Below are 16,528 nucleotides of genomic sequence, written 5' to 3' on the forward strand. Positions count from 1 at the left end.
ACAATGTTTAAATCATACATTACAAGATGTGTCCATGGTTTTAGAAAGATTAAAATACAAAAATCATTTGTATTTGAATCCTAGGAAAACTATCACAAATGAAATAAGCACAGCTACTAATAATATAAGCAGGCACACTTTACTTGGCTCTTCTACTGTGAAACTTACAGTGTGGCTAATATAAAATGGAAGGAATATAATGTGAACTAGGGGGGAATGAGTAGAAAAGAAGACTGGGAACTACAGGCTATTTGTTTCCTGTGGGTGGAAGGGTGTGACTGAATTTTCCCACCTTCTTCTTGAACCCTGGCAGCATGGGTTTCTTCTCCTCTCACTGGTGTGTGCTTTCCCGTCTTCCCTGGGAAGGAAGAGGGTCTTCTAGCCTCAGATGTCGACACTGTGCTGTGAGAGGCTAACCCTACAGCAAAAGAGAGGGTTATCTGTCTAGGTGAACGCAGTTGCTCCGAAAGCTTCATTCGCTATTCAACAGAACTTGACTGAGGCGCTATTCCATACCCAGGCCTTGTTCTGAACCCCAAAGTAACAACCGTGAAGACGCAGTCTGTGTGTCTGTGGCGCTTCCAATCCAGAGGGGAAGAAGGAGCTGCTCAGTTAAGAAATGAAAAACAGGACTTGGTGGATGGTTCATAAGACACAAGGTGAAGCTGGACCCCTAGTGGGTTAGGGGTCAAACAGGAGGGGCAGAGAGAAATCCAGAAAGAGGGACTGAAGGGAAATGTTCACCAAATGCCTGTACCATTCCCTGGCCTCTGAGGGACTTTGTGGTCTGTTCCACATACGGCCTAGCCAGCTGCCTGGGAATAATGCCAGAATTATAAATTTTATACTTTTTTTTTTTTTTGCTTTGAGTATATACTGCTGCATAACCAGAATAAATTGATAGATAAATAGATAGATAGATAGATAGATCTAGAAAATTGACTAATACCACTGCCCTACTCCCTTTAGCCAAAAGCAAGTATTTTTAGGAGGAAACAAGTCATTGTGGGCAAAAAATTATCACCTTATGAAAAATATATAAAATTTTAAAATCCCAAGAAAAGTTGAAATGTCACTTCAAGGAAAAGAGAATAAGTGAGAGAAACACAGTTTTCTTTGGTAATTGCTAGCTTTTCTGAATGTTAATGGGTGGTATGCTATCAAAACATCATTCAAGTGGTGCACAACTGTAATCTCAGCGACTTAGGAGGCTGAGGCAGGAGGGTCACAAGTTCAAAGCCAGCGTCCACAAAACAAAACTCCTAAAGCACAAGAAGTAAAATTAAGAAGCAATAAATGGGATGAATTCAAACCAAAAAGTTTCTTATCAGCAAGCAATAATGTGAAGAGAGAGCCTACAGAACAGGAAAAAAATCCTTACCATACACACCTCAGATACAGCACTAATCTCCAGGATATATAAAGAACTCAAAAACTTAACACCAATAAAACAAATAACCCAATTAATAAATGGACTAAGGAACTGAATAGACACCTTCACAAAAGAAGAAATAGTCTATGAACAAATATATGAAAAAAATGTTGAACTTCTCTAGCAATTAAAGAAATGCAAATCAATACGTCTCTTTCATCTCACTCCAGTCAAAATGGCAATTATTAAGAATACAAACAATAATAAGTATTGGCGAGGATGTGGGGGAAAAGGAACACTCATACATTGTTGGTGGGACTATAGATTGGTGCAACCACTTTGGAAAGCAGTATGGAGATTCCTAAGAAAATGTGGAATGGAACCACCATTTGATCCAGCTATTTCACTCCTCAATTTACATCCAAAGGACTTAAAATCAGCATACTACAGTAACACAGCCACATCAATGTTTATAGCAGTGCAATTCACGATAGCAAAACTGTGGAACCAACCTAGATGCCCTTCAACAGATGAATGGATAAAGAAATTATGGTACAGATACACAATGGAATATTACATAGCCTTAAAGAAGAATAAAAGTACGGCATTTGGAGGTAAATGGATGGAACTAGAGAATATCATGCTAACTGAAATAAACCAATCCCTAAAAACCAAAGGCCAAATGTTTTCTCTAATAAGTGGGTGCTGATCTGTAGTGGAGTTGGTAAGTAGGGAAGAATGAAGAAAGTTTAGATTGTGAAGAGGGAAGTGAGGGGAGGGGTAGGGTGATGAGGATGGGAAGAACAGTAGAATGAGACAGACATTATTACCCTATATACATGTATGAAAAAAAAGCTTGACATTTATCACTGTCTAAGAAAAAGATAATTGGGCTGGGGAGATAGCTCAGTTGGTAGAGTGCTCGCCTCGCAAACACTAAGGCCCTGAGTTCAATCCCCAGCACCGCAAAAAAAAAAAAAAGATAATGAAACTTTTTTTCAATAACACCTACTACTTTACTAAGATTACTCTGAAATGTTCACATTTTTCCTGTTCCCAAGTGAAATTGATGTGTACTCACTAAGAACAAAAAGAAATGAAATTTTTAAAAAATTTAAATAAAATAAAAACTATTCAAAAGACTTTAAAAAAAAAAAGAAAAAGAAAAAGAAAAAGAAAATAAGGGGGTGGGTTTTCAGTAAATTCCCCCCAACAAAAAAAAGCTTAAGTTGCTGATATCTTTGCATTAAAGGAAGCATTAACATTCACACCTTAAACTTTACATATTGACTACTTTTCACTGGCTAGAGTAATTGCTGACACTTGAGGCATGCTCAAGTGTAGTCGAGAAAGATGCTTCTCTCCACTTCTGGAAACACCACAGCACCATACCTGTCAAGATTAGATAGCATCAGACTTGCAGTGCTCAGCTGAAACTAAGACATTTTGCTAGCCTTAATGATGTCTGTCTGACGACGAATCCATCTGGAAATGAGCCTAATGATTTGTTATTGAGGGACACAGAAATGAATTGTGGATTTCAGATAACTAAGAAAAGAGGCAGTGACAAGTTATGTTGAGCAATCTACCCTTGTTTCTCAGCCAGCAAGCAAAAGTGTTAGAAGGAAGTGTTCCAACTCTTAAATTTGAAGCAATATACTCAACAATGAAGTTATCAACTTTCACATCTTAAAGAGAATTCTAAAGATCGAGTCTGAAGATGCCCCGGACTTCAATTCAGAAGGCATTTAAAGATATCAAAGACTCACCTGGAAGATAAACAATCCACTTGTAACCCAAATTTCTTCTTCCCACAATTACTGGCATTTACATTGACATAAGAACCATTGCAATAATCCTGTCTATCCATGCATGACTGCAGCATGTATTTGTCCATTTATTTCATAGTCATCCAAAAATATTTACTGAGCCCCTAACATGTGCTGTCAGTGATGAAGAGTCATAGGAAACACAAAGATGAGGAAGGCATGAATTCCCTGCCTTCCAGTAGCTCACGATCTTATAAGGAAGACAGACATTGAAAAATACAACACTATAAGCAAAGGTCTATAGAAATGTAAGCAGAGAGGTAATCAGCTCATAAGAATTCTCCCAAATTAGAGGTTGGGATTGTGGCTCAGTGGTGGAGAGCTTACCTAGCATGTGCGAGGCACTGAGCTCGATTCTCAGCACCACATATAAATAAATGAATGAAAATAAAGGTCCATCAACAACTAAAAAATATTTTAAAAATTATTTTTAAAAAAAAAGAATTCTCCCAAATTAGATGATGTAAGCATGAACAGGCATTCCACAGACAGACAAGGGAGAAGTGGGAAAGGCAATTCCAGAGACCTGGATATGCAAAGTCTTGGACACATGAAAGATCACTGCATCCTAGGAATGGGAAGAGTCCACTGTGTCAGGATACAAAGTGCACAGACAGCAGGAGAGGAGGGAGCGGAGAGTAAGATGCAGAGGAAGGCGGATTTGAAGTCAAAATGTGCGCAGCTTCAAAGTCATAAGAAGGAGAATCATTTGCCCAATAAGTAAGGAGGTGGTCAACAGGGGTTGTAGTTTAAAGGGGGCCATCCTGTCCTACTGGAATTGACGTCTCTCAGCACCCCTTCACACCATGATGCTGATTCAGTCAAGTTTCTGCCCCTCAACAGACATAATCAGATTGGTGTTTCAGACAGATATCTGTAAAGACAGTGAGGAGAATAAACTAAAAGTGGAAGAGACTGCAAGAAAGAAGCCCAGTAAAGAAGCTCCTGCCAACATCTAGACAAGACCGAGGCTCGCCTAGGGCAGGAGGGATAGCAAAGACGGGCAAGCTCAGCAGTCACAGAGCAGACAGACGCGTGGGACTTAGCTGCCAACTGCATGTGGAAATTCAGAGAATCCGAGAGGAATTAGAGATGACACCCAGATTTCTAACTTAGATGATGAATGTTCCCAAACAGCTTAGTGCTTTTATCAGCTCAAAGAGGAGGAAGAAGTTAATAGGATCTAGATCACAGGTGGAAGGGTTGCCTTGGACAGGTGTTGGGTCACCTCTCCCTCTAAGTCAAAAAGGAAGGTGGACCCAGAAACACGGGCGGTAAGTACAGAGAAGATTGAAGGGGTTTCTTCGTGCTGGCCACAGATCAGTCCAAGGCCCCTTTCTGTAGACGAAAACCACTAAAGGCTTCAAGGGATTCAGCAAGTTACCTAACACCACACAGTAGTTAGTAAAGTCAGAGCGGTTAAGAAGTTTTCCCCAGGGTTCCTCCCTAATACAATGCTTCTTTTTGCAAATTAGAGCACCAAACACTTCCAAATTCCTGAGCACAGACGTGGAAGGAGAGATATGGACATGAATTAATAGACACTGTGCAGTTAAGTCATTCGGTATTCTGAATATCTAGCTCTTGGCAACTCATTTTGTAACCTGGTATGTGTAAATATTTATTTTCTCTATTCCAAGGAAAATGGTTAGCAAGATCATACCAACCTTGAGGCCATGGTTTTTACAGTGAAATAAATAAATGATTTTTGAATGAATTAAATAGAGGCAAAAACAGAGCTCAGAGTTGTTTTAAAATAAAATGATAATGGTAATAACTACATAAGGAATTTAGTTTTGCAATGTCTTAACTGAAAAACAACCAAGAAAAATTGTTAATGATCCATCTGAACATATTTCTGCTGTCTTTAGGATGCACATTTTTTTAATTTGTTCTAATTGGTTATATCTGACAGTAGAATGCATTTTGACACATTGTACACAAATGGAGCATAACTTCTCATTCCTCTGGCTGCACATGGTGCTGAGTCACACTAGTAATCATACATGTATATAGGGTAATAATGTCTGTCTCATTCTACCGTCCTTCCTGTCCCCACCACCCCACCCATACCCTCACTCCCCTGTGCATAATTCAAAATTCCTTCATTCTTCCCTACCCACGCCCCACTATGGGTCAGCATCTGCTTACCAGAGAAAACATTCAGCCTTTGGTATTTTGGGATTGGATGATATACATTTTTTCATCTCCTAAAATGGAGGCATTCAGATTTTCTAACTTGGTTTACTCATCCCAAATAATCAATACTTGTGACTCTTACTAAATTGAATTTAGAGTTTCAAACGATAATAAATGAGTCACTGAGATGCAGGAAACACTGAACAGAATAATGCCATGTGTCTTAACATATATCTCTTTATTATCTGCTTAAAATGCCCAAGTTCTAATACAATGGCCAGTCCTTTCCCACCAGCCAGGCTTCCAGTTGTGTTTTAGGCTTACTTTGAGTTCCAGATGGAACCTGAAGTGTTTGTTTTGTTTTGTTTTTTAATCCAAACACCTCAGTAATGAGTGAATATAAAAATAAAGGAAAGACACTCTGCTTCAACATTCAATTTTATCAGAAGTATTTGTCAAAGTATTTCACATATAAAAGACTGCAAGCAGTTTTCATTATCTCAAGAAAGAGGTAGTGACAATAATACAAATCATGATTAGTTTTTTGGATACTTCCAATAATCTAAGTAATATCAGGAGGAGGGTATTCTTCATGCAACTCAACTAGCGCTGATGCAAAGGAGATCAATGATACCTGAATAAGAACTGAAGGTATCCTGACCCTGTCTTTCCAATTTGTGCCTTTATACATAACATGGGCACCTTCTCCAACTCCATTTTATCTGAGTGATCGTCCCTGACCCCTTGACTCAGTCAGGTCCCTTGTCATCTTCTATTTCATCTAGTACCTTTCCTAGGTGTATACCAATCTCTCAGTACTGTAATTACTTCTCTTTTGTGTATTACCTCTTTAATTGCCAAAAGACACACTCTACTGGTCATTACTGTAAGCCCAAAGTATGGCAACTGCCTCAAACACTATCAGGTGCCTAGTAAGTATTTGTTGAATGAATCATTTGAAGAATGAGTGGATGGAAGAAATGGAATGGTTTGCCGAACTGGTTTTTTTTCTAAAAAGACTCGTCCATTATTAGAACTATGTTATTTTTTAAAAAAGAATAAACAATAGTAAGAATGAGTTGGGCCTAGGAAGAGGAAAAGATCCAGATGACAACCAGTCATTTTTTTTTTTATTATTATTATTTTTTGATTTGTTGTACACGAATGGAGTACAACTTTCATCATTTTAAGCTCCTGGTGTTCCTCCTTTTTCCTCCACCAGATCTTTCCTGGGGTTTTAGTTGGCTGCAGCGACACCTACTGCTGAGCTGAAGGAAGTGCCATCTTTTCACTTGCTGGTTGCAGGTAGACCCTGAGATAAGACTCAAGAGTGTTCCCAAGTCAACATGTCATCACCCATGATTCTTATAGCTATCTCCATTTTACAGAGAGAAAACTTCAGTTTATTTCATTAAAATATCCCACAGCAAATTAGAGACCTAAATTAGCCCTAAATAGCAACTTCGGGCTACAGTGCTCCTGCTTGGAGCCTTGTTGAATAATGATAATCACATCAACTGGCCTAGCTGAAGAAATGCACTAATCATGAATGCAGCCCCTCTTTATCAAAATATCACCAGTATGTCTGTATTTGGCTTTGAGATATTCCCACCTCTTTGGGAATTTGCCCCATAAAAATGTGGCAACTGCAAACTAAACAAATGAGAAGAAAAAAACGGAGAAAAAAAAAAAGAAAAGAAACCTAGAAACATCCTTTGCCATTTTGCAAAAATAATATAACACTGATTGTTTTCTAGTACCCCTCATTCACTTGAGTAGTCATTCTGGGGCTGGAGGTGTAGCTCGGTGGTGGAGCATTTGACTGGCATGTGTGAGGCCCTGGGTTCCATCTCTAGCAAGAAGGGATGGGGAGCAGCAGACGCAGAGGAAGAAGGAAAGAGAAGGAGATGGAGAAGTCTTCACCCTGACCAATTTCCTGGCCATGCTACAAAGTGTAAAAGATCCTAAAAGCAACATTGATTGTGATTACAAACATAACCCAAGCTACTGTCCTCCGTCAGGTTTTTCTGTCATTAATACCCATTCTGCTGTGTGCACTTTCATGTTCCATGCCTTTGAATTCTGAAGTGGTTATTGTCCTAACAAGCAATCCACTGGTACTTCCTCTCAGCTTGATCAGAAGAAATGGGCTCATTTACTTCATCAGAAAAAAAAGGAAGAAGAAAAAGAAAGAAAAAAAATATTCTGTCTAAAGCTGTAATCTACTTTTAGACAGGTTCAATTTGTTTTCAGAAGACATGATGATGTGATTATTATTAGCTCTACAGAATTTTCTGTGTCTGTTGATCAAAAAACAAAGGATGTTAAAGATGAAGAAAACAACCTGGAAGCCCCAACCTCATGTTTCTGTTTACTGGCCATGCACGCAGAGCACGTTATAAACAACCTTGAGCCTCAATTGCCTCAAAAGTAAAATGGGGACACTAATTACTCCTTGCTTATCTCAATGTTAGGCTTGTTAGGGAAGTAATGTGTGTTAAAACATTTAGTGAACTACAAGAGGACCAGACAAATTTTAGAAAGTATTAGCTCAAACTCAAAACCAAACCATTAAGAGGGGTAATTATATTTGCATATCTCTTGATAAACCAAGAAGCACAATATTTAAGAGGCTAAGTGTAACACACAGTCAAAGAAATGTAGAATTTAAGAATGCAGAGAACCTATGGGCTGGGGTTGTGGATCAGTGGTAGAGTGCTTGCCTAGCATGTACAAGGCAGTAGGTTCAATCCTCGGCACCACATATAAATTGATTATTAACTAATTAATTAAAGATATTGTGTTCATCTACAACTTAAAAATTTTTAAAAAACAAAAGGATGCAGAGAACCTGGAACTCACTGTGATTCAAACTTTTGCTTCATATAAAGCAGCTGTGGGGATAATGCAAGGGAACAATCTAGATCTCCCAACTGGCAGGTCACGCTCATTCCAGATACTTGCGATCCACCCCTAGTGAGGGAGGACTTCCAACCTACACAGCATGGGTCATCTCTATTCTGGAATATGGTCATAGGCCATTTCTGCACACTTCAAACTGCTCAAAGGAACAGTTTGAAATCTTGAAATAAATCTTCAGGGAAAGATCAATAAATCACAGATTATTTCAACTAGAGAGGAAAAAAACTTTAGAAGAACGCCATGGTAGCATGGCTACAGATGTTATTCAATTCCGTTGAGAACCAAAGTGTGGGGCAAAGCAGAAGTGGGCTAATAAACGCTCAGCAAGCAGCTCTCCTGTGGAAAGGTGTAATAGGGTGCGTGTGCACATGTGCGTGTACATTCTTATGTTTGTTTATCAAGAACATTACTAGTATAAAAGATGTTGTAGCATACAATGTACAAACAACTACAACAGATGTGATACTCTTTATTGCAAATTCCATAAAGTCAATTGATTTTCACGGAATGCTCTCATTGGTCTCTGATAAATTTCCTATCTATAACTAATATGGCTGCAATTCATTTATAATTTGACAATTTGCACTATATCCCAATCACTACCTCTTCTAATAAATTTACTAAGATTAAATCTCATATGTGATCTATTGTTAAACTATTCTTTATTCCAATACAAATTATGCTCATTAAACTAAAGACCCTCCCAGCCTCAGTTAACTAGACATGAAACAATTTTTTGTTAATTGGCATTAAGATTTAAGATTTTCTCCATCACCTTAAGTATAGACAACAAAGCAAACAGTAAATTAAACCCTGATTTGTAGCATTTACCCATTTCTGTTGTTTAAATATTCCCATGACTAATTTCCAGCTATCAAAATACAATAAAATAAATAGGAAGTGAGGAGTTTTGAGAGGGTATTTTTAATGTAGTTTATTTAGTTCTAAGTTAATATAATTTGATTTTTAATAATGGCTGTATTTGACAACAGGCTTGTAAAACTCCTGAAAGTAATAATTGGCTCTTGCAATTCAATTATGTGCTGGCTTCAGCACAATACTAGAAAGGACTCACAAAACTGTAAGAGTAACATTTTCACAATTAAATAAGCTTGGGTTAAATTCTTGGCTCTGATATTGACTGAACATGTGATCTCAAGTTTCAATTTCATATGTAAAATGGAGTAAATATTAGTCTCCATATCTTAGCATACTGTGATGATGAAATCAGGTTCTATGTTATCATCAATACCCAATACCTGGTACATATTAAACACACAAGAGGAAATAAATAAATATATATATATGTATTTTTAAGGTGTGCATTATCATTTTCATTGTTATTGAAAATGTTCTTCATTATTAAGCAGTGTAATAAGTTTCCAGGGCAGATGCTCAAATCCTCTCCCTTCAAAGTTTATGGAAATGGAAGAGATACCCACAGCCCAGATGGCACTGAGTGGAGAAGTGAGGGGGTGAATAGCCCCCCGGGGTCTTAGAGTCATTATCATGAGGTTTTCCAGAATCACCTGCTGTCTATTGTGACTTAAAGCAATTCAACCACCCTTTTATCGCCTATTAGTGGTTCAGTGACAGGAAAGGACTAGGTAAATTTTCATTTCAAATACAAATTCTAATCTGTACCCCTGTTTTTAAAACCTAGAGAAAAAAAAAAAAAAAGAACGACTTTAATACAGCAGCAGATCCCAAACTTGCTTAATACCCTCATCCATATTCTTAGAGAAAATCAGCTGATCTGCTCAAACAAACTGAATTGTACATTTTAAACTAGTAAATTTTATGATATACAAACTCTAGCTCAATAAGACAGTTTTCTGTTAAAAGAAGGAAAAAGAGAATGCTTTGGAAAGTGGAAGAGGGACAAAAGTGGGCTTGGCGGCTGAAACCAGGAGGGGCTGGAATGGAGGAGGGTTGACAAAGGGGATTCTGGGCATTTGAGAGCTGGTCCTAGGGAAACTGACAAAGAAAGGACAAGGGCCACCACCTGATAAGAGCAGCCCTGTTGGGCTGGGAGTGTAACTCAGTAGTAGAGTACAAGGTCCTGGGTTCAATTCCCAGAACCCCAGCACCACCCAAAAAAAAAAAAAAAAAAAGGAGTAGATCTAGCAAAGGGAAACTTGAAGCATTTGGGGGGGAACCCATGAGTTACTTGGGAGCAAGTAACTGCTGACTGCCTGCTGACTAGTTGTCCTGCCAAAAATTCCATGGCTGAACCCATGATTGGGCCACAGGATCAAGGACCATTGGACTTTGTTTACCCCAGTGCCCCACCTTCTATCCAACCAGTAGCAGTGTTGTCTGTCCACATTGTCATGCTTGGTCCCCTCAGAATACCCTAGTGGGCTCTGCATACCACAGCCAAAGCCCCAGACCAGCCTTAAGCCCAGTGAGGAGCCATGGACACCAGGTGTAATGTGCATTTGTGGACAGGCAGGGTCGGGGAGGCTTAAGAAAACCAGTTAAGGATTCCTGATTTAAATATTCTAAAGAGTGAGAACTGATGCAGCAACATCACAGATACAATGAGAAATATAACCGGTCAAGGGCAAGAGTGGATGCAATGGCCCCCAAGAATACTCTGACTGGGTAAGTGCTGTTTTCCTAACTTACAGAAAGGGAAATGAAGCTCAGAGAAGTGAAACTACGTTCAGAAGTTCCCAGAGCTAACGAGTGATATAACCAGGATTCAAATCCATGGTTTTTTTTTTTTTTTTTTTATTCCACTGCTCCGTAGTACACTGCCTCCTCCTGAAACTCACATTTCTCCCAAAACCACTTTAGTACTTAAAATTCCACCTTTTACTTCTCCATCAGGCCCAAGCTGTATTATCAGAACAGAAACTACCAGTCATGAGTTGTGAATCCACTTTGAGGTAATGGGTAGAGACCATACTCTTCTTTTAGCTTTCTGCGTCTTGCTTTGCATTCCAGAGTGTTTCAGTCAGCTTTCTCGCTGCTGTAACTAAAAGATCTGGCCAGAACAACTTTAAGGGAGGAAAAGTTTATTTGTTTGAGGGCTCATGGTTTCAGAGTTTTTAATCGATAGACAGCAGACTCCATTCCTCAGGGTTTGAGGTGAGGCTGAACAACATGGCAGAAGAATGTGGCAGAGGAAGCAGCTCACATGATGATCAGAAAGCCGAGAGAGAGATCTCCACTTGCCAAATTCAAATATATACTCCAAAGCCATGCCCCCAATGCCTACCCCCCAGTCACACACACCTCCCCCACCCTCTTCAGTTACCACTCAATTCATCCCATCAGGGGATTAATTCATTGATTGGGTTAAGGTTCTCATAACCCAATCATCTCTGAGCCTTCTTGCATTGTCTCACATGTGAGTTTTTGGGGGACACCTCACATCCAAACCATAACACAGAGGAATGGCTAAATACAACCAACATTCCCTCCTGCCCTAGGCTGAAATGGATATCGCCTCTTACAGTTCACCTGTCAACTCTACCTTGATTACATCTTTAATTCTTCTCACGTCCTTGATCTTTAGAAATTAAAGCCATGATCAGGGCAAGGCAAGAAGGAGGTACTTGGAAGCTGCACTGGTTGGTGGCTGGTTGGTGTTCCTTATCACAACTGCATGTGGCCACTGGGAACCACACGGGCCCTGCGCCAGTTTAGTGATCTCATGTCCCAAAGGACTGCTCATATCCCCACATGCCAAGTACTAGGGTGCCTCACTTCTGCTTCTGTGTTCACCCTCATTTAATACTTTCCCTCGGGCCTCAACCTATAAGACCAGGTGCTGTTACTGAGATGCAGCTATGTCCCACACAAACGTCCTTGGAAGCACATGGGCCACACTGGAATAAAGATGCCCTTCTACAGGGATTTTTATCACCTCTAAGAGCTTCCTGTAATTGTTCTACATGTTCAAAAACAAAATATAAAATTAGTTTAGTGCAGGTAGGGGGAGAACCTTAGAAGCTAAAATGTAGAAAATAGTCAACAGCCTTTCCTATGGCTTGAAGAAGTAATATCTGAAAGGCAAAAAATTCTAATCAATCATTTGCGTCATCTCAAAGTCAGGCAATCAGCATAAATCTCCTCACACTAAAATCTCCTCACACTAAACTAGGCGTGTTGGAAAAAAAGAAGGAATTGACAAAGACCGTTAGAAATCTTTGTCAGATTTTTTAATATGGCTTATGATGGAGTTACATCCCAACAAAGCCACCAAAAATTGAAAATGTCATGAGCTGAAAATCCACTGAATCCACCTAAACTACAAAACATCCTAGCACAATGACACAGCACACAGTGGAGTTTCCCTGGTGATCCGAGGCTGCCTGGGAGCTGCAGCCATTGCCACTGGCCAGCATCAGAAGGGAACACCATACTCCCTATCAGTAGCCCAGAAAAAGATCCAACTTCCAAATTCCAAATATGGTTTCTACTGAATGAGCATCGTTCTCATACCATAAAGTCCAAAAATCTTAAGCCGTCAGAAGTCAGGAACTATCTGTGGTTTGGTCATTACATTCCCAAGAACGTGCTAAGTTTTCAAATTTACTTTTGGAAAGAGATTCTTTTTTCTTTAAATACAATCTTCCCGGAAATTCCCACTATATAAAATCTGGCTGAGGAAGTAAGGAGTGAAGGAATGGAGACCCAGCAGCTTGCCCTGCTCCTGTCTTTCAATGTCCCTCTGGATCTGTTGAAATCTACCTAGGCTTTAAGGTCTAGTATGGGCTTCTGCTTCACTCTGCACTTATATATCTTAGATATTACCCTTGTAATGGTTGAAACGTCCCGCAAGAAGATAGGATCCTGCAGGATGTGCAATAACTGCCCTTTTTCAAGTTAGGGAAGCTGAGGCTCAGAGAATTCCACTAAGGGTCAATGGCAGTAAAGCAAAGGTTTGAATTCAGGACTGTCTGGCCCCAGATCCTGGGCTCTCAAATGCCATCCTACATGTTGTTTCTAATGCTTTATGTAGTTTTCCTTGGCTGAAATTACTAATTCGCCCTTGGGTACTTTCAGAGCATTGTTTTTTTCAAGGCATCTATCACATCCTGCTTCATGACTCCCCATGACTCATAAGATCCTGGAGAGTAGGCTCTGTGCTGTTCATCACTTGTGATCTAACAATAACTTATAAATAGCTGAGTTTTTCCCAGTTTCATCATCCTTGAGGAAGCACACCTGGGTGCAGACCCCAGAAAATGATAAGGGTTCACTAAGCCGTTTTTGCTTCAGGTAAGCCACATTTACCACCCGCCACCTGCCTCCGCCACCTGTCTTTCCACAGTCCAGGTGGGACCAAGTGACTAATTCTCACTCATAGAATTAAAGTAGAAGAAAAATGAATCCACTCCAAATTGAAGGTGTCTGGGCAGCCTTCCCTAAGTCCTCTCTGTCTCCTCTCTCCTGGTTGAATGCAAAGGAAGTAGCCAGGTTGCAGAGACCCAAGAAGATGGTGGAGATACTTGGTGGAAGGATAAGTGAGGGACAGTGGATCTCAAAGAGGGCAAGAAATAAATCTATTAAGCCACAAAGACTGAGGAGTTGCTTGTTATAGCAACCAGCCTGCCCTGACAGATACATTCTGACTTATTCAAAATGCATTACTCAACTTTTTTAGTTAGTAAGCTATTCTTTCACAGTATAAATGCTTCCAAACCAATTCAGACCACATATTCTTACTTTAGCATTAAGAAAAAAAAAACTAAACTTTGGAATAAAGAAAAGGGATTATTGAATATCCTTTCAATGGAGTGCTGGAGAATCATCTAATTTCATTAGGACTCTGCAACTGTCATTGCTTTTGAACAATTTGACAGCTCTTATAGATAACGGATAGCACAACACTAATTCTCAGGACAAGCAAATTCAATATCCAGTGGAGGGACAGCCCTTGCCTTTTGGGAAAAAGTTAGTCTTGCCTCCATGTATAAATTAATTTCAACCACCCTTGACTCCACATAAATTTATGTCTCTTTGATGTCTCCTCTGAACCAGCTGGGGTCCCTTGTTCCTTCATTAATTAATGAGTTGGAAAAAATCTTTAACACATGTTCATGTTCTATCGGTATGAGAGTCACGATTGTATCTTTTTTTAAACTTTATCTTTTAACAAGTATGAATTATTGATGGTCCCTCAAAAAGTCATTAAATCAAGGTCTTAAAGAAAAAGCATTTTGATACAGTGAGAGAGATTAAGAGTGAATCCTCTTCAGATCCCAGGCAGTCCTGGGTAAGTGTGACGAAGGCTCTGAAGAATGAAGCCAGTGGTACCTATCTGTAATTCCAGCAACTCAGGAGACTGAGACTGGAGGATCAAGTTTGAGGTCAGCCTTTGCAACTCAGTGAGACCCTTCTCAAAATAAAAAGGGCTGGGGGTATAGCTCAGTGGTGGTAAGTGACCCTGGGTTCAATCCCCAGTACAAAAAAAATTTAAATAAAATAAAAAGAATGCAAAGTGAGAATGATAATGGGGGAAGAGGACAAAGAAAAGAATACATGGTTCCACTAAAAACATATTTTCCTGTGGTTTTTTCCCCTCCTCCTTTTTATCAATGGATAACCTCCTCTGTGGATTCTGTGGCTCAGCCCTGAGCAGTCAGGCCCACGCGACAGCCACTCTGCACCCAACTGTGTGCACGGCCCCGTCTGCTGCCCATGTAGCAGGGCTCAGAATCCCAAGGCTTGGTCCTGTGGGATGCACAATACTTTACCAGGCTGCGGGTGAACAAACGCAGGTGGTAGTTCCCCCAGTGCCCAGGGCTGATTTCACATCAAACCTTCTGCAATTCTAAGTTGCTGACATTACTTCTGTGTTTACCCCCAAGGATTCATTGAATCCATCCTGTTCCAAAGGGTTGCTAACCCTCTTTCTAGAGGAGCAACTTGAAAATTCAAATCTCACTATTTCAAAAAGATTTCTGCCCTGTGGGAAAACTTAAGAGATGGGAGGTGGAAATCAAAATCCCCTTGGTTTTCATTTTAAGTACCTTCTCTCGGTCTTGATAATCTGTGTATTTGTAAGCTATTTTAAAGATTCTTCGCATGAATGAACTGGTACCCTTTGTTGATCACAGATCTATATTTCTTGCCAACAACAACAACAGAAATAAAAGCAGATAGGTTCTGAGTTGGAAAAGCTGAACCCTGTGGTTATTCATTTTTGAATGCTGAAATGAAATGAACAAGTTCACTGGCTGACCTCGCCCTCACAGGATCACCAAGCTTAGCTCTAAGGCTTTAGCATCCTTTTTTGTGGCGTTAATTGGAAATAGAGGACATTACTTAGTTGCTCTAAGATCTGAATTGTGTAAGTGAAATGCATTCTTTCTCTGGTCCAGACTAAGTAAACCAAATATCATTTGGGAAACTAAAGATTCTTAATACAGTGAACACACAATATTTAATTAATCACCTTAATTAGCATCATGCAACCTCAAATGACAATTAAGAACACAGTGCAACTACTTTCTCAATTTTGTCTTACACGATGGAAAGCTTTTTAACATCTTTGTTTATTTGTTTACTTTGTATTTTCAAAGTGAATAATTTGTACTTAGTTTTTTTTTTTCTTTTCTGAAAATTTTCCCACTTCTAATATCTCTTCTTGTTTAATTGCCAGAAGAGCCTACTAGATGTTTTCACATTTCAATAATTCCCCAACTGATCTTACAAGTGCATCCTGATGACAAAGAAATTAGTTCACAGCACTCTCCTCAGGTGTAATGTACCATATTGATGTTTTTATTAATTGTAGCTGATGAAGAGATCATTTTCTGGCTTAATTCCAAGACTCCTCTTCTAGCTCTCCAAAGAAAAAGCAACTGCTGGATTTTCACATAAGAAATGCATTTTTCTAATTCTCTAATTCAACATAATTTAATTATGAAAACACCGATAAGGGCTTCAGCTTCTAGAAAGAAAGCATCAAGAATGATATTTCATATAGACCATTAAAAGAAATAAAATCAAGATGCATGTTTTGGAGCAGAGATATTTGAATTTAGGTTTCCGTAAAGATTTTCCTGATAAGCAAGTTCAAATTTATTTTTAGGGAAATCCTGTACAAGAACCAATGTCTAGAGGCTGGGGCTGTAGCTCAGTGGTAAGAGCACTTGCCTAGCATGTGTGAGGCACTGAGTTCAATCTCAGCACCACATAAAAATAAACAAATAAAATAAAGACATGATGTCCATCTATAACTACAAAAAAAAATTTTTTTAAAGAACCAATGTCTAGAACCTCCTACAGGATATTAAAATACAAA

The 16,528-nt window shown here is 39.3% G+C and overlaps 1 protein-coding gene across 2 annotated transcripts in view; it reads right to left on the reverse strand.

Moving 5' to 3' along the window:
* The window catches only part of Armh4 (armadillo like helical domain containing 4), a 123,625-nt gene that overhangs the window by 56,686 nt on the left and 50,411 nt on the right, over positions 1–16,528 (reverse strand). The gene's annotated exons all lie outside the window — the stretch shown is intronic.

This window comes from Sciurus carolinensis, chromosome 2 (genome assembly GCF_902686445.1).
Source record: "Sciurus carolinensis chromosome 2, mSciCar1.2, whole genome shotgun sequence".
NCBI lineage: Eukaryota > Metazoa > Chordata > Mammalia > Rodentia > Sciuridae > Sciurus > Sciurus carolinensis.